The following is a 20,471-nucleotide window of genomic DNA, read 5'->3' as shown; positions in this document are numbered from 1 at the left end:
TACTTTTTCTACATAATCCATCATACAAAATGTAATCAAATGGAAAAGTCTCTTTTTAAAACTTGTTTTATTAGTTTTAATCTTTTAACTTTATGCATCAAGTAAAAATGTAATTATATGCAACATTCTGTGACTGGAAGAAATTTGTTTAATATTTAAACTTATTTTCTGCACATTCCAGCACATAAAATAAAATATTTTTTGTGTTTACACTCAGTCTTTCAAATAGATGCAAGTAAAACACAGCAGAAAATAAATAAAGTCAATGTTGCTCTATTTTCACCTGTAAAGCAGGAGTGGGGCAGGCGGAGGTTTACCCTGGTGCAGGTGTGCCGCAGAGGTCAGTGGAAGAATCTGTGAGTTTCCCATTATGTCGTAGCTACTCGGTGCTTGCTCGGAGGTTTAGGGGGTTTTTTTCGCTGTAAAAAGAAGTTTTCTTCCCACGCACAACGGACACTAATGTTTTTGTCACTTTTTATGGAATCAAACTCAAAGTAAGGTCAGTACTTCCACGCTTTAAACGCTGCACGCTCATACTCTCTCCCGCACTCGATATATGATCCATTGTTGATCTGCACACAGCTGTTGTCACGAACGTCGCACTCGCTTACATCACTGTCATGAGACATTCTCGCAAAAAAAATCACGGTTTTAGTAACGCAGTAATGCAGCGTTCCTACGGGAAAGTAACGGTAATCTAATTACCGTTTTTGCAATAGTAATCCCTTACTTTACTCGTTACTTAAAAAAAGTAATCAGATTACAGTAACGCGTTACAAGTAACGCATTACTGCCCATCTCTGCTGATGACTAAAAGAGTGATTTTGGATTCCATTCATTTCAATGGTGGTTGAACATCAGGCATTCGAGTTGTGTTTGCTGGATATGTTGGTGAACTTATCTACATGAAATATTTGTATGACAACTGGCTTATTGCTAGCTTCTGAGGATTTTTACAGTTCTGGCTGGTTACACCAGCTGTGGATGAACTCCCATTCCCCGTGCGAACACACCTTTCAGCAGCCACCCACACTCCATCTGTTATTACAGGTAGTTCAAAGACTTGTCCATCTGGTAACAAATCGATGTGTCTGTTTCTCCCAGACAACAATTAAAAGATTAGAGAGGGAACATGAGCTGACTGTTTTTATTTCATGGCTTATTATCAGGAATGCAGAAGGCAGAATGACCCTTCTGTGGTTTGGCTTTGTTGTCCACAAGGACCAAGATGATGGAAAGATGGACATAGGAATCTCAAGGCCAATATTAAATAAGACAAATGCATTCAAGTATAGCCCCACTGTTTGATTGCATCTGTCAGTGTTAGCAGTGGTCCGTCAATACAACCGAGAACACCGGCAACTCATTTTAGAATTTTTTTATTTTGATATCCAACTCAATCCATGTGAACCGTGTCCTTGCTCTTAATTAGAAGACAGACAAAGTCACAAACAAGTACTGTTAGATTATTTCAGGAACTGAGTGAGTGGGACTATAATGACATGCTGAAAAAAATTGTGTTTTTAGAGAAAATGTTATGCTTTTAAGATTGTATCCAGTCAGTCATTGTGCTGTAAGTTAGTTGCGCATCGGCTTTACACTGTAGCTCTAGTTATTGTTTGATTTGTACTGGCAAATTAGTTCAGTGGCGCTGATCACTGTCTGTTAGGGCTGCACGATTTTGCATAAAATGAGAATCACGATTTTTTTTGCTTAGAATTGAGATCACGATTCTCTCACGATTTTCTTTTCCAGTATAAATATAATATAAACTGCGTGTATAGAGCAGGTAGTGCAACAATAGAAAAATAGTTGCGGGACGGCACTGTGTAGCATTTGTCTAGGGTGTTGATCATTTTCCTAAATCCCTCGTTTTGCACAGTGTTGATGGAGCCATATCTTTGGTCAGGTGATAAGTAATAGCCTCGGTAATTTCTTTGTGCCTGCGGGAGGTCGACGGGTATAGGGAAGCGCTGTATAAGGTTCCCGTTATTGATGTTTGGGTGGTTGACCGGGACGGATTTCTCCTGTCACTTTCTCGTCATCCCTGACGTGCTCTCCGTTGTTTTTTCCCTGCTAATTTTAGCAGCCAGCTTTTGTATCACGTGGTATAAGGCTCCGCCCTTGTCATTTGTTGAGCAGGAAGAGTGAGCGCTTGTTTTCATGTAGATTACGTCCCGGATCAAAATGCGGTACAATCGTCGTCGTCCTGTTTGTCATTTGGAAATGAGATCGCGATTTTCTAACGATTAATCGTGCAGCCCTACTGTCTGTTAGTAACATTAGTCTAATTAGACACCTCCTGCTGGTCTCTGTGTATGGCTTCCTCTTCCTTAAACTGGTTCTGCTGGAGGCTTATTCCTGTTAAAAGAGAGTTTTTCTTTCCCACTGTCGCCAAGTGTTTGTTCATCGAGGGCCATCTGGTCATTGGGTTTTTTCTGTATTACCCCATGATCTAATATACGTCCCTATATTATTGTGACTGTTGCTGTGTATGTTGTGCATTGCTCTTGCCTTCTCATGTATCTTTTTATCACTTATTAATGTTTTACAGCATCACAGAAGTAAGGAAATTTCAACTGGCACAATCTAGCAAGCTGCCTGCTTTTTGGAAATATCCAGAGGTGTCAGTGATATAACAAACTACAAAAGTCATTGTTTCTGTTGTGGTCTAAAATTTAGATCACAACATAAAGAACGCAGAGATTTAGAGATTTTTACATAAAGCAAACTTTAACTAAAAATAAAGTATGACATGAGAGGCAGGATCACGTTGAAATGGGGCATTGTCCCATTAATTTATTCCTGATCTACATATTGTTCCTGTCCATCAAACATAAAATGTGTATTTTTCAGTCCATGATCAAATATTTGTTATCCTCCTCTGAGGACAGAATATCTAAAGGTCAGGTGTGAGTATAAATGAGCTCTGTGAAAGATCCACTCACAGAGCTACTTTGTTAAATTCCTATGTGAGATGTCATCTTGACATTTTCGGTCAGAACAGTTTAGAGGTTCAGTCTGATGTCGGTTTGAAAGTCTTTTGTTGAATATGGTTCAGAACTTGAAACATGAACATGAAAACATAAAGTCGTCGAGTTTCACCATGGTATGATGGTGATGTGTTCAGCTGTTTCTTGCCACCTTTGTTTATTCAGATAATCTTATATATGTGTACTGGAACGATTGGTGTTGGTCATGATAATGCGTGGCTTCAGTAATCTTCATGAAATACAACAACCCAAGACAGCTGTTATCTCATGAAACCACATGGTGAGATTTTAAGTGAAAAAACTCTCCAAATATATTTGCCTTTTTCTTTTCAGCTGAAATGTTGACTCTGCAGTCTTGACCTGTATTGGTTTTTGAGCCACCCTCTACCTGCTCATGACAAAGTAAAAGCTTCACAGATGTTGACTGTAGCTAAAATGTATTTATGATATTACTGCGGTATCTACCCAGTCTGTGCTTGGGGTCAGACATGTCCTTCGGGGCCGGGCAGCCGATATGGATCTGTTGACAGCATTGAGGTGAGTTCTATTTGATTTCACATCCCCCAGAAGACTGAATACTTGAGCTGCTCTGGAAGCACAGTTTTTCCACTCAGCTTATTATCGAATGCTGCAGGTTTTCTCAGCAGTTATCGGAGGTTCAGTGTGGAGTTGACTAACGGTTAGTGTTAATGACAACTTTAACTTTCAGAGCCATGCACATAGTTAAATGATAACATATCCATGCCAGTTCTCAACTGTAATGACCAAACTATCAATCCCTAAATGTTAAATAGCTCAGATTCCCAATGTCTGTTTTTTTAAGTAATTTATTAATGAAATGTAGAATACAAAAATATTAGAAATACTTAGATTTGGAATTTGTTTTGCTCTCTCCTTCCTGTTTTTTATGGACAGAAACCAAACTAATACCAGTGCTTCATCACACATATTGGTATGTTTTATTAGAAGAGTATCAAATGTGACATCCATAGGCTCGAGCCAAGCCGCTACCATAGGCAAGAGGCAGGGACCACCCTGGACAGGTCGCCTATCTGGGCTAACTTAGAAAGAGACAACCATTCACACTCCCTTTCAAACCTATGGACAATTTAGAATCACCAGTTAACCTAGCATAACATGTCTTTGGACTGTGGGAGGAAGCTGGAGTACCCAGTAGTGATGGGATTTCCGGCTCTTTTTAGAGAACCGGCTCTTTCAGTTTGGCTCACTAAAAAGATCCGGCTCTTTCGGCTCCGAACCGGCTCTTCAGGTTGTTTTGTTGCTTTAATTAATTTATTATTAACAATAATATAAAATTATGCACAAAAGGAATTACTAATGTAAAAAAAGTGGTTTTATTTATATATGTTTTTAAATAAATATTTACGGTGGCCCCTAGAGACAAAACACGTACAAACTCCAAAACAGAGCTACCTAGATCAGTTAAATTACATAATTGAAAGCATACTTTTATGGTTTGTGTATTTATACACAAGCACTCATATACATTCAAAAAAAAAAAAAAGTAAAAAAAAAAAGGTTCATTTACGTGTTACTACCACACACCAAATCCAGTTGTTGGTACTTGCTGGCTTGTGTAGCCACTAGGTAACAAAAGTTCAACACTGCACCTAGCATCCTGGAGCACTTCTGTTGTCTTTTGTATGGGCTTCTGAGTTTTTACACGTTTTGGAGTTTGTACGTTTTTTGGAGTTTGTGCGTTTTTTGGAGTTTGTACGTTTTTTGGAGTTTGTGCGCGCTTCAGGGTTTGTACGTGATTTGAAGTTTGTACGTGCTTTGTCTGTAGGGGCCACCGTAAATATACTTTAAATATACTTTTATTTATTCACTCCACATAAAATGTAATAAACAAATCATATAATACAAAAACGAACTAGTCACAGTTCAACTTTTAACTATTTCAATTTTCATCTTTTTCCTTTTAAACAAATTTAAAGTGAAACAACACAAAACACTGCAAACCACAACACAATTAAATATAAATTAAAATATGAAAACAAAAAGAAGATGCACATTCTCTGTCATATGGACCTGCATGAATAAACTTTCTGAATTCTTTATCATCTGCAACTGAAAATAGTTGTGGATGATTACTATACCTTTCTAATGTGACGTTGTTGTCCCTGGCTTTCTTTCTCTCCCTCTGGCTCTGTTCCTGTGCTACTGCGAGTGTAACTACCACCCCTCCCCCCTCTGCCCAGCGTAAAGCACAAGGCTCACGTGCGGAGTGAAGCGGAAAAAAAGTGCGAGAGAGAGGGAGAGAGAGAGAGGGTGAGAGAAAAAAAACCCCACACGCCTCGTGATAAGGAGCCGGCTCGCGTCGTTCACGTCAAAGATCCGGCTCTAAGAGCCATTTCGTTCGCGACTGACCCATCACTAGTACCCAGAGAGAACCCATGCAAAAACAGTTGGTTTTGAAATTATTTACATTTTTATATGATTTTAAGACAGTAAAGAGGTAATCCAAAATAATTTAAAAAAAAATGTAGTGGTGGTGTGAAACTAATATGAGATACCAAATATATAAAAACTCTTTGGTATCAGTGAAAGAACATGCTCGTCTGGGTTGTACACTGCCTCTCGCCTACTGTCAGCTCGGACAATCTCAAATGCCAGTGTGCCCCATAATTAATTAAGCATTTACATAATGCATAGAGGGGTGAATAGATGACTGACAATAGCACCGGATGGAATCAGATGGAACTGGTTTTGGAAAAACATAAAATTAAGTGATTAGACATCCTCAAAAACAGGAGCAGAGTCTGAAGCCGTGCCAGTAACTCTCTGAAAGAGCATTCTCACCTAGCATCTAATGGTTCTGTACGAGAAAAAGTCTTGACCTAGTGATGGCAGAAGATAAAAACCTCATTTACAACTTGTTATCAATAGAACATTCATGTTCATACAAACAGAACCGGGATCTCAATCAGGTGTTAATGCAGTTCTGCGCAGCATGAATATAGTGCGAAATTAAAATCAGTTCCAGAAGTTCAAAGGCTATCTTATTCTTGTTACCCGTTCCTGTTAACTCAGAAAGCCTGATAGAAGCAACGTGTAGCTGCAGTGATGATATCTCAACAGCAGCACATAATTACCACACAGCAGTGTTACCTCTTATGAGCTGCACTCTGTGATATTTTGGTATGTGCATACCAAAGTAAATCAGATTGTATCTCCAGTTTAAATGCAAACCCTTCTCATCCATTTGGAAACATTAAGGTTTCAAGGAAGAGGCTTGACTGCTTCAATTGACAAGTGTGCCAACATAGACAGTGGTATGGTTAGGTGTCTACTATGGTTGTGCTGTTGGGACTTTTTGATCATTTTTATTTGAGTTATCTGATAAATTATAAGCTTCTCTGTGATGCAGTTTTTCAGTTTTTGAAATTCTGCCATTTCTTTAGCTTGTTACTTCACACTGTGTCTGTCTGTATGTGTTTTAGTGATGTAGCTACCTGATCAATTTACTCTCATCAACTTCAAAATGTTGAGAAGTGAATAGGTGATTGCATCAATCTTTTATATACAGTCTATTAGGGCTGCCACGATTAGTCGACTAGTCACGATTACATCGACTATCAAAATCGTCGACGACTGATTTAATAGTCGACGCATCGTTTGAAGCTTTGTAAGATCACAAAAGACGCAGGAATAAGTAGTAGGATTTAAGAGTGTAATAACGGACTGAAACAGAAGATGGCAGCACTGCATGTACAAGGATGCCAGCTGCCGTTAAACCCCGAAGAAGAAGAAGCTGTGTCCCAGAATTCATAGCGCAGCCCAGCTCAGGTTCCAACAATGGCGGCAGCTAATTAGTTTTAATGTTACTCTTATTATTCTTTCTGGGTCACAAAATAAACGTTTAACATGTTTTCAAACGAGAATGTAGCTGTGTAAACCTCAAATATCTGCTCAGTTTATCAAGACACCACATATTTTCAAAAGCGCTCCGACGTTTTCGGAGACGTCTGTTACCCACTAGCTCGATAGCTAGCTGGGGGCTAGGCTCACTAGAGCCGTGAGAACACCGGACTCCCGCTAATCGTTTTCAAACCCACCGCTTTCTTTCGCTACTCAGGTGAAACATGATATATAAGTCACTTGGATAACTTTAAAATGTTATTGTTTGGCTTTTTTTTTAGTATTTTATTTTTCCTGAGTAAATCGGTTTGGCTGAGATTAAAGAGATGCTCGAGAATATCCTCCGGTGTCCTGTTATATTTTAGATAGCAAGGAGCAGACAGCTGAGTTTATTAAACTCCACCGAAACAATCTTGTCTTTATTTTTAGTTAGCACATACCTGAATCACTTAAAGCTGTAAGCTAATGATAGTTATATAAGAGCAGATGCTGCTGGTGCAAGAAGCTGTATGTTTTATGTCCAATGGATGATGATCTGATTAGTCGACTAATCGCAAAAATAATCGGTGACTAGTCGACTATCAAAATAATTGTTTGTGGCAGCCCTACAGTCTATGGAGTTCTCTGATTTGTCTCCTGGTATTTGAGTAATTTCAGTCGAAACATGTGGCTGGTGGCGACCTAGCAGCCTCACCTCTAGCCTTGCGACAAACTTGTTTTCATTAACTTTGTGCATCATAAAGAAAATGAAACCCTGAGATGTATTTTCAAAGTGGTAAGATTAGATATTCCAAACATGTGGCACTTTTTCCAGGAACTATGATGGGAGCCCACACTGCCCATACTATTTATTTCACTAAACTGTAGCACAACATTGATGATGTTCCAGATTGCTGCAGTCTCCACCCTGAGCCTGGCTATGCCAACCTAATCTCCAGTTCTTGTGACATAATTTTTTTGTTGTTGTCTTGAACAGTCCAAAGGTCACGGCAGGTCACGGCAGGTCACGGAAGAGCTCTTCTTGGTTTGTCAGCCTTTATTTCACAGCTACATTCCAGTCCCTGTGGTTATATAATTACACATCTCTGGTGCACTGGTAAAATCTGGTTGTATGGTCCAGTTGCTTGTGTGGTTTGAAACTGTAAGTTGTGCACCAAGGAAGAATTTCCAGAGAGTAAACAAACACTGAGTTTAAAATGCAGAAAAGTATAGTGGGTTGTCTGTATAATATACTTATGTAGTTGTTAGTTTACCTAGTATGGAGTTGTATAATTTTAGAAATATGCTCACTTAAACTTTCGTTTTATTTTGAATGCTGTCATATTTCATTTATGAGATAAAACCTGATATGTAATAAATAATAAAAAAGTATGAAATGGCAATAAATGAGTCTTGGGAATTCAGATCTACCTTTTAAGTACACGAGCAGCAATGTTTCTAAAACTGTTCTGGTTTTCTACTGAGGAATTCAAAATAAAGATGTGACAATCAGTTGGTTTAAAAAAAGAACAAAAGCATAGGAACATAAAAATGGCCCAATGCAACTTGATGGCAGCAGTAAAAAAAAAAAAAAAAAATCAGTACCAATGCATGCAAACCTGCAGGGTTTGTAATGTCACATTGTGACATCTTTACTGCAAATGTCATAGAAAATAGACCAAAAACAAACTGCAAACCTCTGGACTCGTCTACAGTGAAGTCATGCTGCTGTGATGGATACAGTTTGGAGTTTAGTCTTAGTGAAATTTGCAGGGCCCTCCCTGAAAAAGACGTATTCTGGATGGAAGCACATGTTGCTTTTTAACCTGTATATACCTTGATGGGGCTTGTAACTGGGACGTATAGGCTCCCAATTTCATAAGCACTAATGGACACCTAATTACCTAAAATACCTGTTCTTCACCGAATCATATATTTTAGTTTGCACAATCCAGCCAACATGTATAAAGTTGTGATAACTGCCGCTCTTATTTCACTTAAATCTGGGTAAAACTGATCAGAATATCTCTGTGCATTGTTCACAAAGCTGGTTTGAAGGGGAACGTTATTGAAAATTTTGTTGGAGCTGGTGACAGTTTTGTGATTTTGCAGGATGGTTCTGCAAACTGCTCACATGCTAGTTCTGTACTAGGTCAGTAAACAAAGGCCCTGAGGGTTTCTAACTGCTGTTCTGGCAGAGGAGTCGAAGAAATGCCCACTGGCCAAAAGAGTACTGAGATCCAAACTCGGCTCTGTTCTGTCTGACAAGTGTTTGTATGTCCTACCCTCCTGCCAGTTTGTCCCATCTGGCACAAGGACACAGCTTGATATGGCTGAAAGGTGTATTTTTAATAGTATTAAGCAGTGAATGACTTTTGTTAGAAATAACAACCTGTGAAGATGCATACAATAAGCAAAATAAAAAATGGCAACATATAATCTGATAAATTGCTACATAGGAATTTTTCACCACGATGTTAAATACTCCTCATGTGTCATTGTGGACTGGGCTTTATAAGCCACCCCACACAGATCTGTGCTGTGCAGAAACACAACTCTGAGGAAATCCTGCTACATGGCTTTGGGCTAAATCACATGGCTTTTAAAAATTGGTTGTATTAAAGTGTTGCCCCAGTTCTCTATCCATGTGCAGTACACTTTGCAAGATAACAAGGTTAAAGCAATATTTAGTTCAGGTCAGGTCCAAATTACATTTGATGAAAGCATGTTTACCTGAGTAATTGCTGAATGCTTTTGGGCTGCGATACCAATCACTAATGTGGGGTTTTTTTGAGGATGAGGTTTTCTGTTTGGGATTATGAACTAATTTGTAAGGACAGAAATATTGTTACTCGGCTGCTGAATTAGATCAACTGGGACTGGACATTGAAGCTCTGATCCAGCCAGAGCTGGAATCAAGTACTGAAATCATGGGTATTTCTTAACAACCACATTCATAGCATATTTAGGCTTTAATTCAAAGATCTCTACAGTTCTCTTCAGTGCTGTTTTCAGTCAGCGTAGCTAAAAGATGACTGATATTTCAATAAAACTGAAGTCGAGTCAAAGTCAAAAGATAAGACACTGATTATGTCAGATACTGTCATGGTTCTGGGTCATTTGACCCCGCCTTTTAAGTTTATGGTGTTTTTTGTGTGTTGGAATATTTGGGTTTTCAATTTTTTGAGTTCTCTTTATTGTTCAGTATTTTTCCAAATTTGCTGTTTTCTTGTCGAGATGTCTCTTCTCCCCTTCCTGTGTGTCATTCCATGTTTCTCCAGCCCGCCATGTCGCTCTCTTGCTCCCTCTCTCATCTGCCTTTCCTCCTGTGTCAAGCTCATGTGTCTACGTTTCAGTATTTCCTGTTTTATTTTGATAGTCGGGTGGTCAATGCCAGTGTGTTTGTTTTTGCTTCCCCTGTGGCGTCAGGTTCATTTGTCTCAGCTGTGTTCCCCATGTGTTTCCACTTCCCTCATTGCCCTTCTGTGTTTTTAAATCCTCCTTCCTTTGTTCATTGTCAGGTCTTCTGTGCATCTCTCCATGTTTGTTTTCTATAGTTTTCCCACGTTCCTTGAGTTTAGAGCTTGCTTAGTTTTCCCCCAGTTTAGGTTTTTAGTTTATCTCCAAGCTATTTTGCCTTTGTTCCGCTTAAATAAATACAGGGTCTGCCGCCACAGACCTGTAACAGATACAGCATGATCCATTTCTCTTGAGATGCACCCAAACCTATTCAACAACACTTTACCTTATGTATGAAAATATACAGTTAAGTATGCCAAGTTCATCAAACTCAGTTGGACAATGGAAAGTTTATACAGTTTATACAGCTGGTGCTATATAAGGTAGAATAAACCCATGAAAACGTGATTTAGACGAGGTAGACAAGGTTGCATTTTTATTTTGACTATAAATAGCACACACAGAGACCCCACGTCACCTCGTGAAGACACTTCACTGCTGTTTAGTCTAAGTGTTAAGATCTCCAATGAGTAGGTGACTGTGGAATTTGTTTTTTAAAATCTGCATCTACAGTGGTTACAATATGGATGCGGAGGTGCTTTTTCAAATGTGCATCCTTTTCAGACCTTAAACATGTGATTGGAGTTCCTCTGTTGCTCTGCTACTTCCCTAAACTCATGATTAGGACACATGGTGCAGTATGTGGCAGCTGGGCTAATAAGAAAAGCTTCTCTGCAAACTGATTTGGTATAAATGTGACCATTACCCTGCCTAAAGGTAAGATCCAACATGCCTCCTAAACATGCAGGCAGCTGACTGACCGTTTCACACACTCATCAAGTCCAAGGACTCTGCTATTGATTAAAGATACCAAGATTGTCTTTTTCTCTTTAAGGCTGTCCAATCTGCCTCTTAACAACCAGCTTTGCCTTAGAATGATCTAAAATAGATCAAGCAGCATCTTTTTTTTCCAACAAAGTTGTGCTGTGAGCAAAGGCACTTATAGCCTTTTCCAAAAATTCTTCACTCGGATGCTAAATAGCAACTGTCAGCAGAAAGGTTGTTTTCATCCTTTAAAGAGTTATAATTGGCATATTCTATGAAGACTTTATTATAGCAAGCATCTGCATCTACACCTATTTGCTCACTTCCATAGTCCTGTATTTGCCAGCTGCTCCCCCACCTCCCCCAGCATCAAGAGAGCACGTTTCTTTTCCAGTTTCTTTGTAGGTGAAGAGGTCTTGAATGTGATCTCAGAATAATGAATGCCATGTATTGGCAGCGGTCTCCTCACAGTTTTCTGTGACAGATGAACCCCTATTGGATATTTTTTTTCACTGGATGCCAGATCGCTATGACTCATCTCCACTTAGCTGTGCGACTGCCTCACTTCCAATTAAATCTCAGTGATGAAAAGCCGCGGTTAATACCTGTACCTATAATAGGTGCACTTTACTCTCTAATGATCCAGGGAAATTATGAATATTCGAAAAAGGAGCTTTTGAGCAAGATTGAAAAAGCTCCTCTGTATGTGTACATATAGAAAAATGCAGCTTATGGAGCCGTTTTTATTTGAATTTGTTGATCTTTTAATTGAGTGTGAGTACATACAAAACAGTGATTTATGGTGAGGAATATGATGTGACAGCCACAGCACAGAAACAGGCACATTTTTATTGCAGTAGCTATTTAATGGGCAATACTATTATATTTTGATTCAGAGCCTGTTTCATGTTGGTGTAAACAGCATGTGTGGAAATATGGATCAAGTAATAGCAGCTGAGAACTGGCTTGGTAATGTGCATTAACTGCAGATATACTAATTGCATGCTTTTATGTGTCAAGCTTAGATTTTCCACAAATGATTTATATGCACAGCCACTGCAGATGAAAATGAGCTTATAACTGTATCTGTATATCTGTGAATTGTCTCTGCTAAGTAAAGTAACTAAGTAAATAAAGTCTAATCAAATAAAATAGAATTTAAATATTATAATATAGCTTATGCTAGCTAACCATGTAGAGCTGTTAATGGCTAATTAACGCATGTGAGTCTGATGAAGGCTGGTCATGAATCAGATAACAGGGTTTATTCACGATCCAGTCTTAACTGAGAGATCATTCGGTTTGGCATGTTTAGACCCTGAATAGCAAAACATGTATGAAGCGTCACTTTAGCCCAGTTTAGTTTTAGACAGTTTAATTTTATTTACTCACCTGTCACCAGGTAATATTTAATATAATACATTTTTTCCTTTTTTTCTTTTCTAGTGTTGAGTTTTGGCCTACTTTTTGAGGGTTCCCAAGTTCCCATTGTGGGATACTGTTAAGTCGAGTTTAATGTGGAATCCTTTGGATACCCATCCAACCTAATTAAGCAGACTGGGCATCAGTGTAACAGACCCACATGAAAAACTGTTTCTTTGTCTTTTAACCTCTAAAGTCTTTTACTTCTGCAATCAGACACACTGTGAATGTAAGTCAGCTGCACTCACAGAAAAACAGAGATTTTAAATAAATAAGTCAAATTAAATAATAAATGAACAATTTTACATCAAGTATTTACTCCCTGATTCATTTTTGAATCAGTTGCGGATGACACCATTTGCAGTTGAGTTGCATCAACTAACCTTAACTTAAAAGTCAAACACAGAAAAATGATGGGCAAACGATGCAGGACTTTGGCTCTGCAGTAAAGATTGCATTCATCAACTTTTAATGCTTTCTACAATATAAACAGAGCGTAAGCGAAAGAGTAAATACGGGGCTTACCCACAAGGCCAGGAACTGAATTTTCTTTAGTTTTATCTTGTCTCAAGTTCCCACCTCAGATGATTAACTTTAGCCTGCAGGGATGAACTAAACCAGTGGTATCCTCATAAAGCCAAATGTCAAGGAGCGAGGACATCAACGTTTGTCCCAGGAGTCTATCCAACAACGGGCCTGAGCTGAGAATAGTGGAAACCAGTTAGGCGTCAGCCTCCCAATATCCTGGCCATTTCCCACGCCGGAGGGTTTTTGCCAGTGAGTAATTAGCCTTTGATTAATGAGTATAATTTGGATAGAACAGTTTAGAGTGATGAAGATCTCCATGGGCAATTTATTCACCGGTGATTGGGGGAGATGTGATGTGATGGGCTGGGACTGCGTATAAGCCGCATTTTGTTTGTTCATTATTTATTTGTTGCAAACATGAGCACAGATTGATGATAATATGACAGCATAATGTCTGTCCAGTATTTCAAGCTGAGTCAGTTCATTTATTCAGTTCAATTTTATTTTATTTATACAGCACCAAATCACAACAACAGGTGCTTTATATTGTAAGGCAGACCCTACAATAATACATACAGAGAAAACCCCAAAAGATCACATGACCCCTATGAGGAAGCTCTTTATGGACGCTGGGAAGGACAAACTCCCTTTTTACAGGAAGAAACCTCCGGCAGAACCAGGCTCAGGGAGGGGCGGGGCCATCTGCTGTGACTGGTTGAGGTGAGGAAGACAGGAATTCTTGCATTCTGGTTTTACTATTTAAAAAAAAACATTTCTGGAATAGCTACATGAGTCATGTTAAAATTTAAATTTTTGGGGCTCTATGGATAGTTTCCTTTTTGATAATATGCTAATATTCAGTACAAGACAGAGAATTCAGGGCTTGTTCACGTTATTACAGACGTGCAATTCAGATCTTGATCGTGTGACAGGAGTGAAATATTCCTTCTCTAGAGGGTGATATGCACACATCCTTTTTGTGTCCAACAATAACAACGGCACAAATTTCAAGCTTTAAAACGAGCAGTGAAACAAGCCGTTACTCCCTGTCCCACACGTTAACATTCTGGTCACATGACCTCATTTACTACCCACACCATCCTCAGGCTCTTCTTAGGGATTCACTCTGGAATTGTTACTGTGTTACAGGAGGCAGTCAGATCCCATGCCTGGTTTGAGTGTTGCAGGTCTGGAAACATATTGGAGTAGAACTTTAAGTGCGGTCTTTTTATTTTATGCATATTTACCTGAATCTGTGTGCATACACTATCTTCAAAGTAGGCTTAAGACATAACTTGTATAACCAGCTTTTAGGTAAAGGACATCATGGACATTATTATCACTCATTTGCATATGAGTCGATATAGTTACATAACAATTTAGCCACCATTTTACTGTTTTCACAGTTCTTTTATTCATAGGGCATTTCATCAGCAAACTAGAGACTTTAAAATTACACAACACAAGGACAGCTGTTTAAAATTCTCAGTAAAACATCTGGTCAACCATTTAAAAAAAAATGCACATTTCTTTCGTCTCATTTTTAAATTGGTAATGCGATTACAAATGTGTTGCAGGGAGGACTATGTGACCGCAGTCTTTTAATTCATTTTCCATGTCTGCTTGTAACACTGAGGACAAACTGCATAGCCTTGATATTACTGCTGAGCTGCGGAAGGATGTTCATGTGCTTCACCCTGCAGAGGAAATGAAAGAACACAGAGGTATTTCCTATAATCTCTTGATATGTCCTGACGTCAGGATGAAGAGGGGTATTATTCAATCTCTGGCCACTCTGCTGATGGCTGGTCACAGATGTGCAGTCACTGTAGCTGCCGTTATTTCTGCTATGGCTTTAATCGTGCAGGTTCTACACCGCACCCCAGGCCGGCTGCTTTTGCCAATCTGAACTGCAATGAACTTATAAATCCAGGCTGCTGCTCTAGATTTAGGCACTTGTTGTCAGAGGGAGGAGATTATAGCAGCTCCTACAGCTACAGTTGCATAATACGGAATGGTTGTTGTTGTTATAATGTCATGACCAGCTCAAAAATGACATATTGAATTTTTGGTGGTCACTTACTATAAGGTTGCTATTCTGTTTTTATTCACAAAGCTAAGCCATTAAAGCAAATCAGAGTAAAGCATTAAAGCATTAAAGCAGCACTAATCACTGTTTTTGAAGCAACAATGTCTTAAATAGTAATAACTGATGTGAAAGGCACTGTATATAGGGAATGACCCCACGGATATTTCAGCCTCATCTTGATGTTTTAGGAACTTTTAAATTTACGAGCTAGCTAGTGACTTTGACAAGTGTTTGGAAGCATACAATTGCCCGTGGTTCACTACATAAGATGATAGTATTTTTGTTTATAGGCTGTATGCCCAAAATAGTGTGAAAGGAGCCTTAATCAAAGAATTAAAATTTGATACTAAGAGTCCTGCATAGCTGAGGAGGTGATGTAACTGAAACTGATAGTTCTGTGGGATTCTGGCCTTGACTGATGGGTGTGTGACAGGAAAATGGTGCCTCGGTTGGGGAAAATCTTTAGCCAACTGTTCAAATATTGAAACGATACAGACAGTCAGGCTGTCTTATGTAGACACAAAGACAATCAGGACTTTTCTTAAGATTGGTTTGGATCGGTATAAAGCTGTTGCAAGAGAAAAAAGGAAGGAAAGAGATTTCTTTGAATTGCCACATTTTGCACAATTACAAAAAAACTAAAAAATCTGGATTTTTGTAGTTGTTGCTGTTTTCATTGCATTTTGACCCAACTCAGCTACAATTGGGAGCAGAAACCTGTATTTATTCATGTGACATTTACCTTTACGTGCTTTTTTCTCTGCTGGGTGTGCAGCATGATTACAATCTTCCAGTTGGCCATGAACTGAATAGAACTGCTGCTCCGGAGATGATCTCCAGGCTCAGCTACTGTGTCTTTTGTCTGCTCCACTCTCTTTGCCACAGGCTCTGTGTGTGAATGGAAGTCAGTGGTAGAGAAGGATGAAGTGTGTGTGTAGTGAACCAGTTGCCCCCTACCTGTGATTGATAATATGCCTCGTTATTTGTGCCATTTCATCTGAGGCTTCTAGGGAAAGCATCAAGCTGGGGCTGTCTGTCTGCTTGGAATATTTGCTAATGATGGTGCCGTGACCTCCAGCCCTCCCCCATCTTCCCGATGCGGGGCACCCAGAGAGCAGTCAGGTCTTGTCAGCAAGCACAACCTTGGCTTGAGAGGCAGAACATAAAGACTCATTTGGACACATGATCCCTCCCAGCACATAAGCGAGAACATCCATTGAAGCTGCTTTAAGCTGTGTCCCAAATGGCTCAATCATAAGACTGAATTATTCCACTCTAAAAACAATTTATTACTTTTAAGTCAAAACTTAAAAAACTTCTCTGCCAGTATTTTATTGCACAAATTGTCTGTTTGGAAAAAAGTGGGCTTCTTTCTATCATAGACTAGCTAAAGTGCATCGCTCAGGGTTTGGGGGCAAGCTGTGATCGTTAATTTATTGGTTGATCTATGTCCGTACATTCACCTGTGGCTACAAACTGAGGGAAGTGACAGAAGGAAGAAGATGATGGATGCAAATGGCAGGTTTCTCCAAAAGGTGCCTAAAGTCATCTTTGAAGGGAGGGTGAGGAGCTCAGTCATTCAGAAGTGGCGTCTGACTCCTAGGGTAGGTTTTTCTGCAATATTGAGCCAGAAGGAGACCCTGGAGCTGACCCGGGACAGGCTGGAGAGATTGATGGCTTAGGAACTCCTCTGTGTCCTCCCAGAAGAGTTGGAGGCTGTATTTAGGAAGAAGGACGTCTGAACATCTCTGCTTAGGCCGCTGCATTGTAACTGATAATTTCCCTTATAGGTAATTGTGGATTTTGGATACTTCTTATAATTATTCACTATACAAATATAATAAACTCAATCTTCTCAGCTTTTACGGCCTGGACTGGACTCATGTCACAGAAAAGTGTTGAAAAATGTCTAATCAATACTTTTCTACTCGTTCTACAAATTAAATAACAGCATGCATTACTCCCCTGACACATAGATGCATTTCCTGATTTAACACTCAGAAAATCTTATACATCTATTTGATATGATGCGTCTAAGGATAAGGCTTGTAAGTTATTAAAATTATACACTAAACTTGTTAAGAGTTTCACTGTAGTTATTACAGGTTTGAGAGGACTTGTCCCTTCAACACAAATCCACGTGTTTAAAGCTTAATCAAATGGTCGATAGAGTCAAATTTCCCAGAGCAGGCTTAGGAGATTGGAAATGTAACCTGGAGCCAAGCCTTGGAGGGCTTTCAAAGCAAATAATAGAACCTTGAAATGGATTCTGTATTTAACTGGCAGCTAATGTAAAGGTGCAAGTATTGGAGTAATATTCTCTCTCTTTTTGTTACCTGTCAGAAGCCTCACACCTGCAATTTGAACAAGTTGCAAGTAGGACAGGCTTGACTGACAGATGTCTGACAAATATGTAAGACTGCTTTCTTCCATTTGTGCAACATCTCTAAAGTTAGAAATATCCTGTCTCAGAGAGACGCTGAAAAACTAGTTCATGCATTTATTACGTCCAGGCTGGACGACTGTAATTCATTATTATCAGGATGTCCAAAAAACTCCCTGAAAAGCCTTCAGCTAATCCAAAATGCTGCAGCAAGAGTCCTGACAGGGACTAGAAAGAGAGAGCAGATTTCTCCTGTTTTGGCTTCCTGTTAAATCCAGAATTCAAAATCCTGCTCCTCACATACAAGGTCTTAAATAATCAGGCACCATCTTATCTTAATGACCTTGTAGTACCATATCACCCTATTAGAGCACTTCGCTCTCGCTCTGCAGGCCTACTTGTTGTTCCTAGAGTATTTAAAAGTAGAATGGGAGGCAGAGCCTTCAGTTTTCAGGCCCCTCTTCTGTGGAACCAGCTTCCAGTTTGGATTCAGGAGACAGACACTATCTCTACTTTTAAGATTAGGCTTCAAACTTTCCTTTTTGCTAAAGCATATAGTTAGGGCTGGACCAGGTGACCCTGAATCCTCCCTTAGTTATGCTGCAATAGATGTAGGCTGCCGGGGGATTCCCATGATGCATTGGGTTTTTCCTTTCCAGTCACCTTTCTCACTCACTATGTGTTAACAGACCTCTCTGTATTGAATCGTATCTGTTATTAACCTCTGTCTCTCTTCCACAGCATGTCTTTATCCTGTCTTCCTTCTCTCACCCCAACCAATCACAGCAGATGGCCCCGCCCCTCCCTGAGCCTGGTTCTGCTGGAGGTTTCTTCCTGTTAAAAGGGAGTTTTTCCTTCCCACTGTCGCCAAAGTGCTGCTCATAGGGGGTCATATGATTGTTGGGTTTTTCTCTGTATCTATGAAGCGCCTTGAGGCGACATTTGTTGTGATTTGGCGCTATATAAATAAAATTGAATTGAATTGAATGTCTAAATAGAGAGAGTTTCAGTAATCAAGACATGATGAAATGAAAGCATGGATAACTGCTTCCAGATCCAGATATGACAAGCTAGTTCTGAGTTTAGAAATGTTACTGAGCTGGACAAAACTGCCACAAACAACTGAGTTTATTTGTTTGTCCAGCTTGAGAGTAGAATCAAAAATGAAACCAAGGGTTTTTAATGTGGGGATGTACATCAGCCGATAGTGGGCCCAAGTAATTTCTTATGACACTAACATAATGTCAGTTTTGTCGTGGTTTAGTCTGAGAAAGTTCAAAGACATCCAGCAGTTTATTCGCTAAGACAATCTGAAACCTTCTGCAACATACTATCAACACCTAGCTTTAGACAGAGACAGAACTGTGTGTCATCTGCATAACAGTGATAAGAAATTTGTTGTTTCTGAAAAATTAATCCTAATGGGGGCATGTATAGGGAGAATAAAAGAGGGCCCAGAATAGAGCCTTGAGGTATTCCACAGAGGCTAACCATTTTAGAGCAGAACCTTAAATACCAACTCATCTCTTCAAACGTTTTAATAGGATTGTGTGATCAACAGTGTCAAATGCTGCACTCCGTACTTTTTCCAGAGTCAGCAGCTAAAAGCACATCATGGAGCACCTTCAGTAGAGCAGACTGTGTGCTGTGGAAAGCTCTGAAACCAAACTGACATTTATCCAGAATCCAGAAAAATGAGGACAATTGGTGGAAGACGACTTTCTCCAGAACCTTAGACAAAAATGGCAGCTCAGAGATGGCGTAGGTAACACATCCAGATAGCAAGTAGTTGGTTTTGTGTGCATGATTATATCAGTAAGAGGAAATAACGAAACTGGTTTGAAATGGGTGAGAAAAGATGAACATATTAGTGGTTCAGAAGGGTCTTGGGATGGGAGCAGAATATGTGCTCTGAGATTATCGATTTTTTCAGTAAAGAAGCTTTGAAAATTCTCACCGCTGTGTGAAGAAGTCTCAGATATGGCTGCAGTGCTGGGATGCAGGACAGAATTGACTGTGTTAAATAGGAATTTAGGATCACCAGAACTCTTTGTAATGATCTTGGAGAAATATTTTGCTCTTTCTGCCTTGATGGTGCACTGATAGTTATTCAAAGAATCTCTAAACACTTGGTAAGAAACATGGAGCTTATCTTTCTTCCATTTTCACTCTGCTTTCTTACATTCCTGTCTGACGGCACGAGTGATATTATTTAACCAAGGCTGTGTTTTAATTTATGGCGTCTACATTTGAGAGGAGTCCATAATGTTGGTGCAAGCTGAACTAAAGCATGCAAGGAGCTCATCTGGGTTATTGCGATGAGGAGAACTTTCATTAAAGGTGGCTAAAGGAGATGTTTGAGCCATTATAGGGCGTGTAAAAGAGGCGGTCAGGGTTTGTTTAGAAAGTGAGTGAGAAATATTAAACAAAATGAGGACAGTCTTTGCACTGGCTCTGTTTCTCCTCTTCCAAGGTGTGCAACATCTGGAGGAGGCCATGGTTACATCTCTTCACTGGATTATTTTGCAGATGATAATACATTGTTCATGAATGACCAATACCAGACAGCTGCTGTAGCCTGCTGAACAAACTATTCACAGGCTTTCCAAAGTGAGTGATAAAGTCATGGAATATTTTGTCAGCTGCTGTTTTCCTGAATTTATTCCTTGTTTGCTTAGCAAAGCGTGTTAAACGTTATGCAAGGACAAGAAATAACCCATAGTCTTGACTGTGCTCAAGGTGTCGGCAATTAATACAAAGAAACTTGAAAGCACTACTGTTGGTGATGTGGAGCCTTCTGTGGGAGATCAAGAGATGTGTTAGAAGAGGATTTCATACAGGCAGATCTTTTGTTAACATAGTCGTCTAATGTCGTGCTGCACGTTGGGCCAATAAACCTTTGTCGGGTAAG

The 20,471-nt window shown here is 39.5% G+C and overlaps 1 protein-coding gene and 1 long non-coding RNA gene across 5 annotated transcripts in view; both read left to right on the top strand.

Moving 5' to 3' along the window:
• Positions 1-18,616, top strand: part of LOC146519192 (uncharacterized) — a 28,768-nt gene extending 10,152 nt beyond the window's left edge. For both annotated transcript variants that reach the window (XR_014874287.1, XR_014874288.1), the window contains one exon: positions 820-18,616. This is a non-coding gene — a long non-coding RNA (uncharacterized LOC146519192). The remainder of the gene's footprint in view (positions 1-819) is intronic.
• The window catches only part of iqsec1b (IQ motif and Sec7 domain ArfGEF 1b), a 261,941-nt gene that overhangs the window by 18,606 nt on the left and 222,864 nt on the right, over positions 1-20,471 (top strand). The gene's annotated exons all lie outside the window — the stretch shown is intronic.

The sequence above is a fragment of the Neolamprologus multifasciatus genome, chromosome 5 (assembly GCF_963576455.1).
Source record: "Neolamprologus multifasciatus chromosome 5, fNeoMul1.2, whole genome shotgun sequence".
Lineage (NCBI taxonomy): Eukaryota > Metazoa > Chordata > Actinopteri > Cichliformes > Cichlidae > Neolamprologus > Neolamprologus multifasciatus.
This window is presented reverse-complemented; position numbering and strand designations above follow the sequence as displayed.